Source organism: Canis aureus, chromosome 31 (genome assembly GCF_053574225.1).
Source record: "Canis aureus isolate CA01 chromosome 31, VMU_Caureus_v.1.0, whole genome shotgun sequence".
Lineage (NCBI taxonomy): Eukaryota > Metazoa > Chordata > Mammalia > Carnivora > Canidae > Canis > Canis aureus.
Genome location: NC_135641.1, coordinates 29,283,414 through 29,303,660, shown reverse-complemented (window position 1 = coordinate 29,303,660; position 20,247 = coordinate 29,283,414). Strand labels below are relative to the sequence as shown.

At 37.3% G+C, this 20,247-nt stretch overlaps 1 long non-coding RNA gene across 1 annotated transcript in view; it reads left to right on the top strand.

Annotated features, from left to right (window-relative positions):
• LOC144302235 (uncharacterized) overlaps positions 1-19,517 on the top strand; it is a 29,244-nt gene extending 9,727 nt beyond the window's left edge. The window contains exon 2 of the long non-coding RNA XR_013369075.1: positions 17,563-19,517. This is a non-coding gene — a long non-coding RNA (uncharacterized LOC144302235). The remainder of the gene's footprint in view (positions 1-17,562) is intronic.
• Positions 19,518-20,247: the final 730 nt, after the last annotated feature.

Here is a 20,247-nt window from a genome sequence, read left to right as displayed (position 1 = left end):
TTGTCCTAGAGGTGGGGCAACAAAGAATGATCTTATTGTGTTGTCTAAAGATGGATAACGTAACAGAGAAATAAAAATTGTAACAGGGGGAACAGAGTAAGTCCAACAAGGCAAAGGCTTAATGGAAGTAGCAAAGTCAACTAACTCTCAGAAGAAACAGCGTGAAAAACAGGTTAGTTCAAGAAGTTGAGGACTTGTGGAAGATTCTGTCTGAGAGAGAGCCTCTGTCCTGTGGCTACATGCACAGAATGGGAAGGCTGGCACAACAGCATCAGGGAACATATTCTGCTGGATAGTAGGTATGAATGATTGAGACTATATTGAGATAACTTCTTGAAATGAATCAAGGTACTTTTTCTTTTGCATTTCCTCATACAAAACCTTCCCTTTATTCATCAGAGACATCCATTACTTTGGGGGAAGATTGATATAATTGTAATAGAAATACAAAGAGAGTTGGTGCTCAGATTTTGAGTTCCAAGACAGATTCTTGATGCCTACTTCACAGGTAATAATTATGAAAGCCAAAGCTGGATGCTTTCTATTTTAAAGGGAAAGAGAAATTTTTGTAAATCAAAAGGCAAAGCCCTAATGGAACTGAGCACAAAATATATCCACCAACAAAAGACTGGAAAAAGAATAGAGGTGGCATCAGTTTCCTATCACAAGAAGGACTGGGTTATTGAGGCTCTCTCTCCTGCTAAAAGCATATAAAAATATTATATATATTTTTTTTAAAATTTAATATCTAGCTGATCCTGATAAAAAGAAAGTGCACTTTTCAACATTCAGAAACCAAGATGGAATTTAAAATAAGACAGGTATCAAAAGCAAAATGTACCAGACAATTAAAAAGAGAATTTTATTCAGGCTATTGTGATAGAGATAAGGTTCGTTAATGAGAAACATCTCAAAAAAAAAAAAAAAAGGAAAGACATCTAAAGATTTATCAAGACACATAAACAAAGACTTATTCCTAAATCTTATGGGGATCATGGGAAGGGTGGAGTCGGCTCTAATCTGAATCATTGAGGAAAGGTGGAGGTGGGTTTTATCTTGAAATGTGCCAGGACCTGCTACTAGTCTTTTGTAGCTGGCTGGTTAGAGTTAACCTTTCTTTCAGAACATAAAAGAGTTGGGAAGGTTTCTTAACTGTAATTATTTTCTGGCAGCGCAGGGCTAAGATAAAGTTCAACCTTGTCGGCACTCCCTTTCCAAACAACTCAGAGGCAATCAGAAACCTTCTGATTGCGTGAAGTAGGGTCTAACAAATAGTCTCTGGTTGTTGGCATTTTTCCTGCAAATCAATTGAAAAGCTGTTTAGAGGTGATGGCAAAGGTCAGTTGTTTTAGAGTCCTGCTGATCAGGCATCTTAAAAGGGGGATGTGCAAAATGGAAAGGGGAAATATTATCATAAAGGGTTGTTTCAAAGTGAAAGCTAGGAGTTCAACCCTGAGGGTCACTGGTACAGTGGATTCCAAGAAGTCAGTGAAGAAAAATCTTTCAGTTATGCAACACCACTCACTGAGTTTCTTAACTCTCTCCAGCTACGAGATCCATGCACTCAGTGACCACGTCCACTTTAGTTCCTAAATAACTGGTAATATCTGATTAAAGGAGCATGATTCTCAGCTATTTCATGCAAGGCCTTGGTGGCAAAACCACTATTTCCAATGCTTGCCACCAAGGAAAGCAGATTTCTGTGGAACTTATGCAAATAACTATATTGGCCATGAAAAAGTATCCTGGATAAGAGTCTCCAAATTGTGGAGCTATCAATCAGGGAGGAAAAGATGACATTTATAAATATTTCATCACTTTACAAAAGCATAATCTACTGAATTGTCATAAATTATAGATAGCTTAAGAGAAAAGATCAAAAGGACTTCTAATATATCCAGAAAATAAAACATTAACACATGAATAATATTCCAAACAATACCCGTAGTCATCCTTCATCATGTCATTGACATAAATTAGTTCCTTGTTCTGCTTGATCTTGTGTTAGCATTCTCATGAATCCACTTGCTTCTTGACTGAATTTCTAGAAATCTCGACTCAGTCCACTGGTAGGGTTCCAAAGTTGTTTAAATGAGATGATACCATAAGAAGCCTGGACTTAGAAGTATCTGGCACAGTCTTTGTCCACAGAGCTCTGACAAAGTCCATTTTTGCTGAAGGCAAAGCCCCCTAGCCTGTAGCTGATTGCAAGTGCTTTCAGGGAAGCATCAGAATAGAACAAAAAACTGTCTACAGATGACAAAAGATGTAAAATAGTTTTGTTTATTACTGATAATTTTCAAAAGTGGAAGATCTGATGAGTATTCATTTCATGAATAATGCATCTGGCCAGGAAAATTGGTTGTTTCTATAGCATGCAAAATAAGACAACAAAATTTTTAAAATTGGACAAAATATCTCTACACATAATGATTAACCTTATTTCTACAGAGGAGTGAATATTGCATCTAATTCATTAAAATGAATAAATATAATCTTTTACAGCAAAAAACAGGTTCAGATGTAACATAGAATAATTCTGAGAAATAATATACAATAAATATACCAAGTGGACATACCAAAACTGTAATTAGAATATACCAAGAATTTCAAGTAAAGAAATTCTATAAGTCTGGAGTGATTCTAAGTATCTGTATATCCATGAAGTTCATGAGGTAAGTTCATGAACTCCTACTGAAAACCACTAGCCTGGAAGATACTAGATTAAAATTAATGAAGTAAAATTGATACCAAGTTAACATCTTTAAAAATAACTAAAATGATAACTCAATACATTGTTGTTTGTTGACTGAGAAAGCAACACTACAGGTCTGAAAGGAAACATATCATGGACAGTGAGGGCAAATCTCTAGGAAATTTTCATGCAGCATACAATTTCTGAAATATTCTTCTTAACAACATTTTTTTCCATACAAACTTAACCTAAGGAGGGCTAAATATCTCTCCTGATTTGACAATGTTTCTCATGCAACTTATCAGTAGTAACATATCAAATAAGCCTAATTATTTCTAGCACCACTCTTTTTATAAGATGGAAGAAAAAAGTCCTTTGTGATTTTCCAAGGACCTTCTGGGAACTATCAAAGACAGTTTTAGGCCCAAAAGATATTAGATAGAATTGAATTTTGGAAAAGCAAAATATCAAGATTGTCAGCATATTTGAACTTGATGAAGATAGGATCATGGGTCTTACCACGATAAAATTTTAAAGTTAAAAAAAAAAAAAAAGAACCATGCATGATTGAGAAACAATACTTAGCTACCTATTGAACTAAGTGACAATAAAATATTGCAAAAGTAAACCCAAGAGATAATGTGATTGTAAAGACTTTTAGCTTTTTCACATGTGGGAAATTTTTGCTTTCTTAAATAATCAAGAACAAAGTCAATACAGACCATAGATGTGATTCTAGTCAAACAAAGAATCTTCACTATCTAGGCAGATTTTACAGAAAATAAGAAAATAATGATTTACAACCTCTCAGTAAGAGTAGATCAAAACTCCGGGAAAAAGATCACTCCAAGAGAGAGAAAACCAAACTCTAGTAATGCATCAATATAATATTTGCTATTATAGCTTTTTGGAAAAAATTACAAATAAACTCATCAAACTTTAGCTTTGGCTATGGCAAAGTTCTCTTTCTATGAAAGTTCTACTGATTTCTATATCCACACACATCCCTTACAGAACAACTTCTCAGGATGGCAAAAACGAACACTTTCATTAATAGACTCAAGTATATATGGCCTCTCTGCATCATATAAAACAAGAAACAGAGAGTATAAGCTTAAAATTATGCTTAAGGATTAATATATATATAAGTATTCCATCTTATTTAGAAATAAGAAATATATCTATATAGATATAGAAATTCTATATCTAATGAATATCTATAGATTAATTCAATTTCATTTCAGTTCAAGATTTTAAATTATCTAAATATTTTGGAACTTATCTTCAAGCTACATGCTACAAATTCATAATTACTACTGAAATAAAATTTGTTAGAATAATGCTTCTATTTGGTTAAACACAAATATACATTTTACATAATCTTAAGCACTAAGTAAAAGTTATGTTATCTTATTTGACCAGTAAACTTCTGTAAGTTTAGGAAAAATATAACCAATATATACAGTAAGACTAGTATTTGACTTCTCAATAGAAATAATGGAAGCCAGAAAGATATGGAACTTTGTGGACACCAGACAGACTCTGCCTTAATCAAGTGATCCAGGCTAACATCACCAATAGTGGGTCTTGATATATTGTACTCCAGTATTATGATGTGAGGAGAGGCACTTCACCTCTGTGGTATCCTTCCTAAAAACTCGTAACACCAGCCAGTAATCATGAGAAAAATATTTTTTTTTAAATTTAAGGAGTATTTTACTAAATATCTATCCAGTACTCTTCAAAACTGCCAAGGTCATGATAACAAGGATAGACTGAGAAAACATCACAGATCAGGAGACTAAGGAAATAGGATCAAATGCAATGTCATCTCCTAGATCAAATCCTAGAACAGATTTTACAGTAGTGAAAAAACATGAAATCCAAATGAAGTCTGGAGTTTTGTTTGGACTTTGCTTTTTTTTTTTTTTTAAAGATTTTATTTCTTTATTCATGAGAGACACAGAGAGAGAGAGAGAGAGAGAGAGACAGAAAAAGAGAGAGAGAGAGAGAGGCAGAGACACAGGCAGAAAGAAGCAGGCTTCCTACAAGGAGCCTGATGTGGGACTCAATCCTGGATCCTGGGATCACGCCCTGAGCCAAAGGCAGATGCTTAACCACTGAGCCACCCAGGAATCCTTGGAGTTTTTTCATAGTAATACACGAACATTAATTTCTCAGTTTTGAAAATTGTGCTTTTTTAATATTGGGAGAAGGGAAAAAAATATTGGGGGAAGGGGAGAATGAGTAATAGGCATATAGGAACTCTATTCAATCTTTGAAACTTTTCTATAAATCTAAGAGTTTCCACAATAAAAAGAAAAACAATGGAATACCACTACATACAAATGCTAATGACTGAAACTAAAAAGACTAACACTCCCAAGTATCGATGAGGATGAGGAGCAATAGAAGTCCTCAAATATTGTTAGTTTAAATTAGTACAACTACTTTAGAAAACCATTTGGCAATATTCTTTAAAGTTGATAATAAGTATTAAGTTGAAAGTACGCATACCATTTGACCCAGAAATTCTACCCCTGGGTTTATATTCAACAGAAAGTATGAATTTTCCTCAAAAAACATGTATAATAATGTTTGTGGCAATTTTAAAAGAAAAAACCCTTTAAAAATGTTTTTATTTTTTATTTGTGAAAATAATTTTTTGGTTGTTTTCTTCAGCTTTATTGAGGTATAACTGACAAATGGGAATTGGATATATTTAAAGTACGCAACTTGATACTTTGATATATGTACACATTGTGAAATGATCACCATGATCAAGCTAATTAACATATCCATCAACTAACATGACTATTTGTTTTCTCTTCAGATCATATCAATACTTCACTTTTCCTTTTGTAATATTATATCCATTGAACAACAACTCCCTATATCCCCCTCCTCCCATCCCCTGGAGGCCACCATTCTATTGTTTATCTCTATAACTTTGAATATTTTGGATGCCTTATAGATGAGGAACCATACAGTATTCGTTCTTCTATGACTGACTGACGTATTTCACTGTCTTCTACTTTGTTACCATAGCAGCTTTATTCATAATAGTTGGAAACAAAGCAAAGGTCCATTTACAATAGTGTGACTAAATACCCTGTGTTAAATTATTTCATGGAATATTATACCCAATGAAAATAAATGAACTACAGCTCTATGCAGCAAGAACATAATAACTCTCCCATTGACTTCTGAGTCAGAGAAGTCAGGTACAAATAAATACATACTACATAATTCTGTGTATAGATAGTTAAAACAAGATTAGTCTAGTCTATAGAACTAAAGCATAAATAATATCTCTAAGAGTTCTGTGAACTTGGGCAGGGAAGTGGTATGATGCAGAAACCAAACTGGGTTAAATTTATAGAATTCTTGATTATTCCTCTTTCTCTTCTATGCCAATGAGTCATTGCCTCTTTCTCAAATGAAAGCAGAATTCTTTGCCTCAATCATAGGCATACTTTAAGATGAAAATAAAATTAGCAAATAAGATTATGGAAGAAGTAACTAGTTTTGGGGAAAGTCAGGTTTCAATCATCCAGGATTTACCCTTGGATTCAGAGGTTAAAACTTCTTCATACAAGTCTACTCTACTCACTCATCAGGAAAAATAAAAGATAATTGGATTCAAGGAAAACATTGTGGGTATTCTGTTGTAGTTCTCTAATAGCTGATTATTATGAGCAAGGTACAGGTGGGTAAGAAGCTCTAATTAAGAGGACTGGGAGAAAATTAAAGTTTTTTTATTGTAAGCCTGAGAAAATAAGTCACATTATCTCAAATCCTCCTCCAAAAGCATTCATACGGCACACATAACATATGCAAGGGTAGCATTGTGCTTCATGAATCCCAGCAAGCATCTTCACCATGGCCTTCATGCTATTAGCTGAGTCTTAAAAATGATAAAAATGATTCTTGTTTCTGGTACTAAACAGGTAGTGTTAGGAAAGCATCCTAGGACCCTGTGGAGTGTCAACTAAGAGTTCTGCAAAGTTTATAGAATTGGTTCACACAAATAAAGGAGTTGGGATCACTACATAAAAGTGCTAGAGATCTGAACGTCCTTTTTGGCTGTGCTCTAGAGACTCGATGCAGAATCCAAGTTGTCTACACAGGGCAGGTGGTCTAGGACAGAACACAAAACATGGCCTGGGACCTAAAATCTAACAGATGATAACCTAGACCTGGTTTGAGATTGTATTTGTTCTAGTTTGCTATGAACCAACAACAGACCAAGTGATGAATGAAGATCAAATGTGAATTCAAGTGAGTGGATGTGGCTTCCAATTGTTTCTCTAGTTTTCATGGAAATTCAGTGATCAATGCAGCCAACGCAGAACATGAAATCTGCTGAACAAGATTTGTTCGAAGTCTTGGCTCTCCCACTTTGGGCTGAGGGAGAATCACCTTGGCATCAAAGCCTGTCCAACAATGCATGAGGACATTTTTCTTCTGCTTAGACTGAGGAAGGGCAGTACCAGCATTGAGTTATACTGACTAACACATAAGGAAATTCTCGTCCTAGTACATATTTCCTATTGCATCACTGGGGTTACAGCAGGAGAGGCCATAGTCTCCCAAATGCAGCAAAAGAGGGAATTCTTTGGAAGTCCAGTGGGTCTGAAGGACAATAACAAGAACCTATAAGCCTAGGCCCATGGTATTCTTGCTTCTAACAAAAATTCTAACAAACTCCCTTTAGGTAGGAAGTATATTTATGTACGTGACATGTGGTGGGATTGCTACCTTATGGAACCCATCAAGGAGAATTCAACACTTGTAAAAGGAAAAAGTTATAAATATTAAGAATAGGACCAAAGCCATAACTTTCATGTAGGAATTATAAGAGGAAGCTTCCATCTTTATTAGACATTTTCATAAGAATATTAAACAGGTGGACAAAAAGAAATACACTAATAGTCACCATAAAATAGTTACTATAAAGGAAGTTTACAGAAAATGACTGAATAGTTCCTGTCAGCATAGAAGATACAATTAGAGCAAGGTTATTGAGTTTTGGGACTGGATAATTCTTTGTTGTGGAAGGCTATCTTGTACACTGTAGGATGCTTAGCTGTGGACTTTATGCATGAGATGCCAATAGTGATGACCATCAAAATGGTCTCCAAATATTGCCTGAGAATACTCAGAGTGAAGAGCTCATGGAAGCCACCCACCTAGTGGGTAGGTGCATGGAGTTGTCAAAATGGAGGCATGAAATAGGAAGAAAGGAGAGGCTGGAACAAATCCCAGGCAAAATGACTCCCAATGGGAAACTACTGTACTAGAGGAAAGATCCAAGAGAATCAAGGAAGAATCCAAGAATAATGATTAAATCTCAAAAGGAATATCAAAAGGAGAGTGGAAAATAAACTGACAATGTGGTACTTAGCCTTCAACAAATGACAGCCCCACCTAGAAGAATAAGAAATAAAGTCCCTTTTAGCCCTAACTAGGTTAAGGAGTGGTACTGCCAAAAGAAGGCTTTCAACTATAAAAGACCAGCTGAGCTAAAAACAAGTATTTTTAATAGTTAAATAATATTACAAATTAAAGAAAGAGCAAATCAAAAGGAGGCAATAAAGCCTCATTAGGGCCAATTATGATACAGGCTTCCTTTCTGGAAGTGACCTTTTCCATGACAGATCAATTTGGGTTATCTAATTATCATATCTACTATGGAATTTTCAAATGAAGGAAACAAGACTTTACAAGTTTTGTGGTTTACATAAGGAAAAGTGATTAACTTACCCAGGGTAACCTGCCAAACTCTTCTACTTCTGTGCTATTATCTGTGAGTGTTTCTTATGGAGTTTGTTCCCACTAAAAGTTGTATCACCGATTCAGCTCAGTTTAACCAGCTGATTTCAAGCCTGGGGTGGGGATAAAGAGATTTCTCAATACAGTCTCCTTGTCCTCAATGAACTTGTAACCTGGTGGTAAAGGTAGAAATACTCTGAACTAAATCATATTAATGTCTTTCCCAAGAAAATTAATAAGTTACAAACAAGGAATAAAACTGAAACCCGAGAAAGGCATTTAATTTCAACAGACTGAAGTTGGGGGATGTGCCACAGCGGGGGAGAGGGTTGGGTGCTATTTTACGTAGATTTGGAACTGAGCCTGAAAATTGATAAGAGTTCAACAGGTGCATGAAATGGTATTAAGGATGGAAGGAACAGAAATGGTGAAAGCTGAGAGGTCAAGAGGCACAGGTTCTATTTGCGAAGTGATGAGTCAATCTATTATGACCGGAGTGTGGAAGGTACAATAACGTGGGTGATGTTGCTGGGAAACCAGATTGGGGTCAGCTGTGGAGAGCTCTGAATGCCAGAGTAAGGTGTATATGATGAGGATTTAAAACTTCTGCCTTATTACATTGGATATTTTGGTTTTGAATTATAGACTGTTGTTGTGGCTTCTATCTCTAGACATATTCGTCATAAATGAAGACTACATCATTACTAAATTAATGTTAATAATCTTTTCAAAAGCATAAGTACATCTGAGATGATTGGTAGCAGTTCCAGAACAAAATGGCATTTCAGTCCTGGTCTTGATATTGAATTTGCATAGCAGACAAACTATTTTTACTAGAATTTAAAATTCATTTTGGGAATGGCTTTGAGAAAGACAGCAGAGATTATGGAGTCATTAAAGTTCTCTGAAAATCTGATTTGGATATTACCATTGTACTTAATTAAGAAGTTGGTATATTACTGTTAAAGAAAAATGTGTTTGTTTAGGCTCTATGTCTAAGGCTGAACCTAAAATATTTACAGCAAAACCCAAAACATTTATTCCACAAAGAATAGTAGAAAGGGGCTCTTTAAATGCTATTGTTGACTTTCTGGAAATGTCCATTGGATGACAGTAACAGAAAAAGCAAATACTTTACATGATTAGATATTATGCACCCTTCAAATAAGTAAACATCTTTATGTTGGCCACTGAACATTTTACCTCCCCAGCAAATTTTGTCCTGTGGAGTTAGGAATCAAGGTTATAAAATAATGTCAAATTTATGTCAAAAACAAACTCACGGTTTTATCAGAACTTTTCCACTACGAGTTCACCTCTGAAAGCACTTTTGCCAAGAGAGTTTGACCTATCCCAAAATAGTCTGAATAATCACCCCTCTAAGAAAACAAAAATGCCTTTGTGAAAGGTGCCATAAATATATAGTTATGTAGATTTCATTATCATTGCCCTTGCTCTATTAATAGCATATCTCTGAGACACTTCATGTACACAAAATTTAGACTAGAGGTTAAGGTCTACTTGAATTTTTAAAGAGAAAACAACATGTTATCAAAGTCAGAGTGTTTAAGTGCCTCGACCAAGTCACTCAGTGACTGCTATTAAAATGATGAAAACTTACCTGTATTTGTGAATTTTAATCCAAAATGTTCTGTGCCTTCTGCTGAAATATGATTGATTTACTTTTATTAATATGATTGATTTAATATCCCTTGTTGAGTGATATTGTATGTCCCATATACAAGTCTTTTCCTCTGATCGTGTACATGCATCTTCATTATACCGTCTCCTATGTGAGCGTTTCTATTACAGAAGCTAGTAACATTCCGTTAAGGTTAACTTTATGTTTAAATAACTGAGAACTATATTGAAAATAAGTGAAGTAAATTCCAATTTATCTTCACCGTACAGGAAAATTCTCCTTGCACCCGCCTATCTTTGCTCAGAAAATAGGTCTGCCTTCATTATGAAAGTATTTCTCAGTTACAATTCCTTCTCCCTGGCCTACTCTTAAGTACTGTGGTGTAGATATTTGGTTAGCAGCAGTCTGTGAGATAACCTTCAAGAGAAATACTTTGGAAATCCAATAAGCTCTGGAGGCTATTCAGATTTTTTTTTAAAGATTTTATTTATTTATTCATGAGAGACACAGAGAGGGAGAGAGAGAGGGGGGCAGAGACACAGGCAGAGGGAGAAGCAGGCCCCTTGCAGGGAGCCTGACGTGGGACTTGATCCCGGGTCTCCAGGATCATACTCTGGGCTGCAGGCGGCACTAAACCTCTGAGCCACTGGGGCTGCCTGGCTAATCAGATTCTGATTTGAATTTGGGCTCTGCTGTTTACTAACTCTGTGTCCTGAGGAAAGTTACTTTAAGTTCTCTGTACTTTGGTTTCCCAGGTTCTGTAATGACTATAATCAGAGCACCTACCCATTGTGTTGCTGTAAGGTTTAATGGGACTGTACACATAGATTTAGTCCATGGTAAGTGCTCGGGTGGTAGTTGCAGCGGCTGCTGCTGCTGTTGTTAATACACGGCTAGAACTGAGCTAGGACAAGTCAGCAGTGACAGACCTGAAACGGGTGTTCTTTTCGGGTGACAGCTAAGCATAAGAGAGAACACTGTAGCAGAGCGCTCTCAGGAGCCACCTCTGTCTCTACAAGCGGATGGAGTTGTCCAAGTGGCGGCAGAGAAGAGGAAGAGGGGAAAGGCCAGAGCACCTCATCCCTGAGATGACAGGGGTGGGAATGTCAGAGTAGGGAGGAAAATCAAATCAACATCAAGAATGGAGGTGAGATGGCTCTGGGTGACTAAGAAAGATGGTAAAAAGAAAATTCTTCCTTAGCAGAACCAGAAACTAGGGAATATAGCAAAGCAGGGAAGCCAGCAATAACACTAACCTCTCACATGAGGAATTTACAGTTCATAGCACAGTCATGGCTATGAATTCAGGGTGAGGTAGACCTATCACCAAGCTCATATAACGCCTACAGCCTCACTGTTTAGAAAGTGGAAAAACCTGAAAACCCCACTGACACATAAATTTGTAACTTTCATGTTTTAGAAATCACCTCGTTATATTTCTAACTGTATATTAGAAAAGGAAAGCATATAAGTGCACAGATTTCCAACCTGTGGGAAAAGGGCTCACAATAAATAGCTCTCGCATGTTCTCCTGGAGAGCCTAGAAGTAATAAGCTCCCTTCCTGAGCACTGCTGCACCGTCAGCATGGCCACTTATCAATGCCTGAGCAATCGTAAACCTTAACGCTGGCTCGCTAGCTGCTGGACCAGGGCCACCAGGCAGTGCCAGAGAGGTTAATATAGTGTGCTGAGATGTACTTCCCCCAAGGCTACAAATGCTGACTCTTCAGTGGTTGCTAAGGGGGAGAAATAGCCTCTTTGCTGCCAAACAGGCTTCATCTGGGAAAATTGAGCTCTTGGTCATCCAGGCATTTTAATGGACTCTGTGAATCACCAATCAGCCAGGAATGAATGTGAAAGAACCCCAGGTCCTAAGCCTGCTGATTGGCTCTTTCAACAAAGACAAATGGAGAGCCAGTCACTCTCAATGAAGCAGGCCACAAAAGAGATCCTTCCTGCTAACTATGGCCTCTCCTGTTTCTGTCCCTGGAGGACCATGGAGGTAAAAGCTGCCATAAACCACAATTCCTTACAGACAGCAGAAGAGAGTATAGGAAACAAGAATGGATGAATCACCCAGCGTCCTTCAAAAATTCTCAGCCTGGGCTCACAGCAGATACGAATATTGAGATGACTGGGGTCCTCATTTTTCAGGAACTACATCAAAATGATTGAGGCATGACACACATTAAAAACAAGGGATCTGGGCAGGCTGGGTGGCTCAACGGTTTAGCGCCGCCTTTAGCCCAGGGCCTGATCCTGGGGTCCCGGGATCGGGTCCCACATCGGGCTACCTGCATGCAGCCTGCTTCTCCCTCGCCTGTGTCCCTCTGTCTCTCTGTCTCTCTCTCTCTCTCAAATGAATAAATAAAATCTTTAGAAAAAAAAAAAAAAAAACAAGGGATCTTAACCTTGGAAAGAAATTCAAGTCCATTTATTCCACCCACCTCTAAAACATTTTATAAATGGGAAGTTTGAAGCTGAGAGAGGCAAAGTGTCCAAAGTCAGACTGTGTATTAACGGCAGGACTGGAACTGGAGCCGGTGACTGTGTACTCCCAGCCTGATGCTGAGTAGACCATGTTGCCATGTGGGAGTGTACTGGACAAAAGGCAGAAAGCATAACCACTTAAAGCAAATGTGAGCAATCAGAACGAAGAGGTTTCCCAAACAATACATACTTAAATCAGAACAGAGGGCTTATATGACAAAATGCCTTTAAACCAAATGGTAAGATTTTGAGAAGCACCAGGGATAAAAAACACTTGGGGTTGTTTAAAGGAGATTTAGTTGGAAAATTAGAGAAGTTCCAATTCTGATCCAGTACATGTTGAGAGCACCTTTACTAACATCCAAGATGAAATAATAGAAACCTACTATCTCTCCTAGAAAAGTTAGGGGAAAACAAAAGCACAAAACATGTACATGAAGTGAAGCAATGGTTTTTAAGTAATTGGACAGCAGACAACCAAGAGCAGGGGTTTTTGAGAATGGGGAAAAAATTAGATGAGTCCTGTGATGGCCCCATATTACAATCCAGAGAGAGTTTCCAGGTTGTAGTACAGGTGTGTGAACCCAGGCAGAGTTCCATGAATTTTCTGGACTGGGATTCTAGGGAGGCTCAGGCGGTTAGAATCTATAATGCAGAGTACTAGAGAAGAGAGAACTACAGAGAAAGAGAACTTAGAGATTTTCAGAAAAGGTCTCAAGAGTCCAGTTGCATACTGAACAGTGAAAGTATGGGGTAAACAGGCAAATGATGTCGTATCTATATAATAGCTCCCCCTGTTTGAAAAGCATACTATTTAGTTACCTGATATTTTCCCATTTTTTAATATGATTGTATTGTATACGTAATACAATACAATCGTACGTATTGTAATACGTCTACTGACCTTCATGGCATTCTCTCAAATCCTCCAGAAATTTGTCACCAGGACTTTGGGGTTCAACATCATCTTTGAAGCCATGATTAATTTTGGATATCAGCCCGATTTCTACTTGCTTTAGCTATGGGAAGTCACTTAACTGCTGCCTTAGTTCTCTTTTTGGTATATGAGGACAACAAAATGTTGGAGTTTTTGTAGGAACTCAATGAGATAATTCACCTAGCACAATGGCAAGTAAATGGTAGATATTCAACAAATGGCAGTAGTGTAGAGGTTCAAAGAGTGGATTCTGGAATTGGAAGACTTGATTTTGTAAAGAATTTACAGTTATATTCTGTGTTTGGGTAAGATTAACCTTCTGAGCTCTGATCTCTCGATTATAAAATAGAAATGATCATAATAGTCACAACCTCATTAGATAGATTTGAGAATTAAATGAGAAAATACAAAGTAGCTCCTGCTGTACCTGGCACATGGTAGATGCTCCATCAATATTGCGAGTCATGTTGTTATTCTCTTTCTCACCCTCTTCCTTCCTCCACCCATTGCCTGCCATTATTCTGGGGTGAGTTCCCATTACTCATACATCATCTGTTCCATCAACTTCTCTGGCCTTGGATGATCCTATCACTCCTTCACTCTATTCTCTAGCAGCCCATACTCAGTTCCAACTGGCTCCAAATCATTTCTTGAATGCAATTATTTTCTACAAGTTTTAATTCTGAAATTTGCCTCTTTAATCACAACTTTATTTCTTCCTAACCTCCCACTTGCCAACCCCAATCTCTCTGCTCCCATCAAGTTCTGCCTGGCCTAGTTATAAAGAGTAGGATTTCAACAGACATTCAATGGGAATTCAATGGACATGACTACCATGAGTCTCGTTGGTTTTTATCATTTTTTTTTTAGCATTTTATTTTTTTTATACATATATTTTTTACTGGAGTTCAATTTGCCAAAATATAGCACAACACCCAGTGCTCATCCCATCAAGTGCCCCCCCCCCCCCCCAGTGCCTGCCACCCAGGTTTTTATCTTTTTTGACCTTTGGGTTCCTGCTGGTTGTGCAGTCTTAGAATAAGACCTACAGTCCAGCCAAGCACAACTTGATCAGCCATGGCTTAATCGAGATATTATATCCTTCAAGGGGTTTGAAATTCCCACAGCCCACACAAAGTTTAGCTGATAGATTAGGAAAGCATCATTCACTTCTACAGATTTTACTCTTTGGTTCTGTTAATATTCTTGGCAGGAGGAAGAACTTGAGAGGCTGAATTTAATGAGATCATTTGATGGCACAGCATTGATAGGACTTTGCTACTTTCATCTCTGGCTCCCCATTTAAACCTCTGAAGTGCCCAAGAATTTCTGATTTAATTGAGTTGGGAGACCTGACCCTTGGTGTTTTTGGAAATGTTGCTGTGATGATTTTAGTATTCAGCTTGAGCTAAAAACCCACTGCAATATAGGGAAAGAATGAGATTATTAGAACAGTTTCATTTATCTAATCCCAAGAACTCAATGATAGGAAACTTACTCTTCTGTATGGTGTTGCCAGAGCTGGCTTGTACCAGCTCATGAAAACTGATTATTGAAATTTCAGAAATTTTGCTAGCCAATTGGTGTTGTATTGGTAGATGGTAAGTAGTCTCATAGGAGCATTTACACACTGGTGAATACTACAAATCAGGGTGTCCCTCCCCAGCTGATGGTGAACCATTACCAGCACATGATTGCTCTAGCCTTTAGTTCATCTCCCTTCCACCTTGCTTGTCCTTGAATAAAATTATATGTAACTAAAAGCACTCTTCTTTTAATATCATCTCAGGTCAAAGTTTTTTCCTATTGTCACTATGAAATTTCTCTGCTTCCTCTTCTTTAAAATAGAAATTTTAAAAGACTAGTAGTTTTGCTGCCATAATAGTTGATGAATACTTTCATAAATAGGAACCAAGAAAGTTGAAGAAGGATCTACTTTCTATACAAGTCTATTTGCTCTCATTTGCTCATTGGTCTGATAATATCTAGTTCTATTGATCTCTTAGATTTATTGGTCTAATTTTCATAGCTCTCCAAACCTATCAGCAATCCTTCCAGTTTCTACAATACAGGAGTTATTGTTTTCCGTATGTTTTATTGCAAACAGTGTAAATGAAAATAAAACTTATCCTAAATAAGCATAATAATACAGAATATCAAGAAAGAAATGACCTTAGAAGTCATCTAGCCTAGCCCCTTCATTTTATGAATGGCCAAACAGGCCCAGAGAGCTAAGTAATTTAACTACGATTACATTTCACATCTAAGCTAGTTCACTTTTTCTCTGCCCTTGCACTTCAAAGTGGTCTGCCCACCAGCAGCACTGACATGACCTGGTAGCTACAGAATCTCAGACCTACTGTATAAGAATCTGTATCTCAACAAGATTCCAAAGTTATCTGAGTGCATTAAAATTTAATAAGTACTAATTTAACCAATAATTCTACTTCTGGGTGTATGCCCAAAAGAATTAAAAGCAGGGTCTCAAAGAGGTATTTGTACACCCAAGTTGATAGCAGCTTTATTCACAGTAGCCAGAAACTGGAAACAACTCAAGTATCCATTAATGGATAAAATGTGGTATTCACATAAAATGCAATACTATTAAGTCTTAAAAAAGGAGGGAAACTCTGACACATTCTATACTAGGGATGAAACTTGAGGACATTATGGATAAAGAAGTCATCACAAAAACACAAATACCATATGACTTACATGAAGTACCTAGAGTCAAATTCATAGAGACAAAAAATGATGGTGGTTTCCTCTTCCAGAGAAGAGGAAGTAAAGAGCTGGGGTTCAAAGAATTTCAGTTTTAAAATGAAAAGAGTTCTGTATATTGGTTACACAACAATGTGAATGTACTTAGCTTACTGAACTATACACTTAAAAAGGTTAAGGTGATGAATTTCACATTATTTATATTTCAACATATTTTTAAAAAACTTCACTTAAAAAAAAAAAGGAGCACAAATCTATATCAATGTGATTCTGGTTTTCCTGGAATGTCTGATTCAAAAGCAATGGTCAAGTGGTAATAAAGCCAGAGAAGAAGACTACTGAAAAGAGTTGCATAAAAACATTTTCCATTTATTTAGAATTTCTTTCGCTTAGGCTTTCTGCTAGCTCAGAATCCTCACAACAACCTTCAGGTAGGTATTATTTAAGTCTCATGTCATTAATATCGTGACCAACTCATCCTGGCTTGCTTGGCACTACCACTTTTAGCATAAAAAGTCCCATGTCTCTATAAAACCCTCAGTCCTGAGCAAATTGAGAAAGTTGGCCACCCTAGTTATTAATAAATCTTAGAGACATTACGTAGCAAAGTAGAGCTAAGATTCAAACTCAGATCTGATTGAAAAAAGAACCAAAGAACTATAATTAAATGAATAAGAAAAAGAGAGGAGTAACCATAAGACCCCTCTCCTGATGTCATTGTCATCATAAGATAATAGTACTACAAAATCTCTTCCTACAGTCTGGATTTAAAAGAAATTTCATCTCCCATGTCATATCTCTTAGTTAATTGGCTTCTCTGCTCCTATTAAATATGTCATTATGACCATGAATATTTTGGAAAGTTTGCAGGCTGCTGCTCTTTGAGGCAAATCTTTGATTTGTATGTTATGCTTAGAATGACTTGGAGCATAGGGTCCAAACAACAGGCAATGATTGCAGACTTGGAGTATCATCAGGGCTATAATCAGTATTTGCCCAAACCCTTCTTAATAAAGGATGTGGGAGAGGAAAGTCTGAGCTTTTAAAATCACTGAAAAAAAAATCACCATAATCTCAAGCAACATTCAAAATATAGGCAGCCAATTGGATGGGCAAAGATGTTTGTGCTGCAGTCAGAGAATGACCCTATTTGATTTTTCCTATATTTCACCAGACCAGTAACAGAGACTGGCAAGGGGACCAACAAAGCCAGAGGAGTGAGTTCACCTGAGATCATAATAATCCATTTGAATTGAGAAATCTCAAACTAATTCACACATCTGCCCTATCTCTCTTCTTCAGTCTTAGGTGCTAAAAGAGAGGAATTATGAAGAAGTGAAAAGCCGGAGGAACAACAGGAGGAAAGGGGAATGTTCAACTTCTGGCGAAAGAGATTAAGAATGAGAGCCCTGGCCCTACATCACCTAAGGAAGTGAAACTGCCTGAGCCCCCAAGGATACTTCAGAAGAGCACAAAAGTGGAATCCCTATCTTTCACTATAGATAAGGAATAACTATGATGATGCTATAAGGCCCAAGGAAACTTCGCAACTGCCACTTGTTGCTTTGCTTTTCATTCTGTTCCCTCCTTGGGGTTAGTAATAAAGCCCTGAAGTTATGGGTAGAGAGAGGAAAGCTCCACATACTGCTCCACTACAGTCTCTGGGGGAGGGTGGGCACAGGATTGAGAGAAAAATCTCTGGATATTATCTGTGGAAAGAAGAGAACTGAATGCTAGCTCCCTTGAGCATGTAGAAAGAGAAAATGTAGCTCTTAGAAAGATCTGGACTTAAATGAAACAAAGAAATGGCCCAAGAAACTTAGCCCACAGCCTTTCCCTTGTAGGTCCACCAAAAAAACCCTCTCATCCATTCAGTAACAAACCCAGCAGAAATGGGTGCAGCCGAGTTCGTGATAGACTAGCGCTCCACTCAGCCTTTTCCTTCTAGAGCACACTTGACAAGTGATGTCCTCATGGCCCGCAAATTCCCGTGACTACACACAAGGCTACTCTCAGTTGTCGGTGTGATTTTTGGAAATTTTTGGAAATTCAGTTTTGCAAATCAGGATGCCAGTGAGTGGGAGGGATGTTGCATGGATTTCCCTCAAATTTAGTAGATGCCAAAAAAGGCAACTTGGCGGCAAAACTTCACGATGACTTCTCTCACACCAAGATTTGGACACGTGTCGTTATTCTCAAGAGTGTCGTTATTCTCAAGAACTAACAGGTGGAAATAGCCCAAATGTCCACTGACTAATGAATGGATGAACGGCACGTGATACTCTATCCATGGATACTACGCAGCAATAAAAAGGAACAAAGTAGTATGAATGACTGAACCTCAAAAATGTTATGCTAAGTGAAAAAAGCCAGACACAAAAGAACATATATGATTTCATTTATATAGCATGTCACAAAAAAAGCAAATATATAGAGACAGAAAGTAGATTAGTGGTTGCCCTGGGGCTGGGGGTTGCCCCGGGGCTGGGGGTTGCCCCGGGGCTAGGGGTGGGAATGGGAATAACTCTAAAAGAGCACAAGGTCTCTCTTTAGGCTGCTGGAAATGTTTTAAAATTAGATTTTGGTGATGGTTATAGAACTCTGCAAATACATGAAAATTTATTAAAGTGTACATTTAAAAATGAGATAATTTCATGCTGTATAAATTATATCTCAATAACATGCTTTTAAAAAAAGATTACTTGGAAGAAAAACTGGCTCATGACATTACTCATAAGTGATAGAGACTGGCCTGGCATATGTCTGCCAAAATCCCTTACCTCCAAAGCTCTTCTCTGGCATCTCCTGACACTTAACTCAGAATTTTAAAAATGCACCTTGTGTCTCCTCCTTTGTTGATAGAAGTGTGGCACCATCCCCTGTGACACATTACCACATTTTTGTAAATATAATCAACCCCATTACACTTGCAGGATTGCTTGAAACTAAACAATCTATTCTAGAAGCAGAGAACAACACTGCGCATGGGTTACTTTCAAGGACAAAATACAAGGAACAAAATGTAAACCATGCTGTCATAATTTACCCATTGTGTATCCTTGGGGCATTTTCCCCACCAGAAAAAAAAAAAAGGACAATATCTTCTGGGCATTAAAGATTGTTTATATTAAAGAATATTTCATATGTGTGAAATGAGAACATAAAGGTGATATTTCCTATTGACACTCGGTTTGAATAATATTGTGTTGCAAATGACTTGAAAACTCAGTTTTAATAAATTTCTGTTACCATACATAGATCTGAGAAAATATGATAAACAGATTACAAGTTGATAATAACTTTTGTAGTGGTGCAATGCTATGAAACCAAGCTTAGTATGTTTAAACTTTACTTAGGTCACATCTCTGATGACAATGAAAAAAAAGAAAACTAAAATATGCAAGTTGGAAGGGAACTAAAATACCATCTAGCTAATTCTCCCAGCTGAGGGAACAAAGGACTATGATAATCAGTTTGCTCCAAATCGCACAGAATAGAGAAGGCAATTCAGGACGCAGAGGCCAGGTCTCCGAGCTCATGATCACGTGCTCTTTCCGTTATTCCTATAGTGCCCACAGCATGCACATGGAGGTTACATTTTAGATAAATATGAATAACAGAGGGGCTTCAACTCTGAGGACGCCTCATATTCAGTTAGAAATAATTAGAGTAGAAGTGGCAAATTGTCCTTCCATGGACTAAATGCAGCCCCACAGACCAGTCTTCTTGACCAACACAGACTTTTTTTTTTTTTAAGATTTTAAATTAATTGTCCAACTTTTAAGATTTTGAAATTTTATATATAAATTCAGATTTCCAGCCTTTAAAAAAAAAATTGGAACTTGGCAACACCAGGCCAGCATTCTTCTGTGACAGCAGTCGCAGGACATGAATGGTGACAGTTGGGTTTAGAAGGGCCTTTCCTTCTGTTAGTGTGTAGTTTTTTCTGGCATCTGATCTATCTCTTTCACTTTAATTACCCAGACC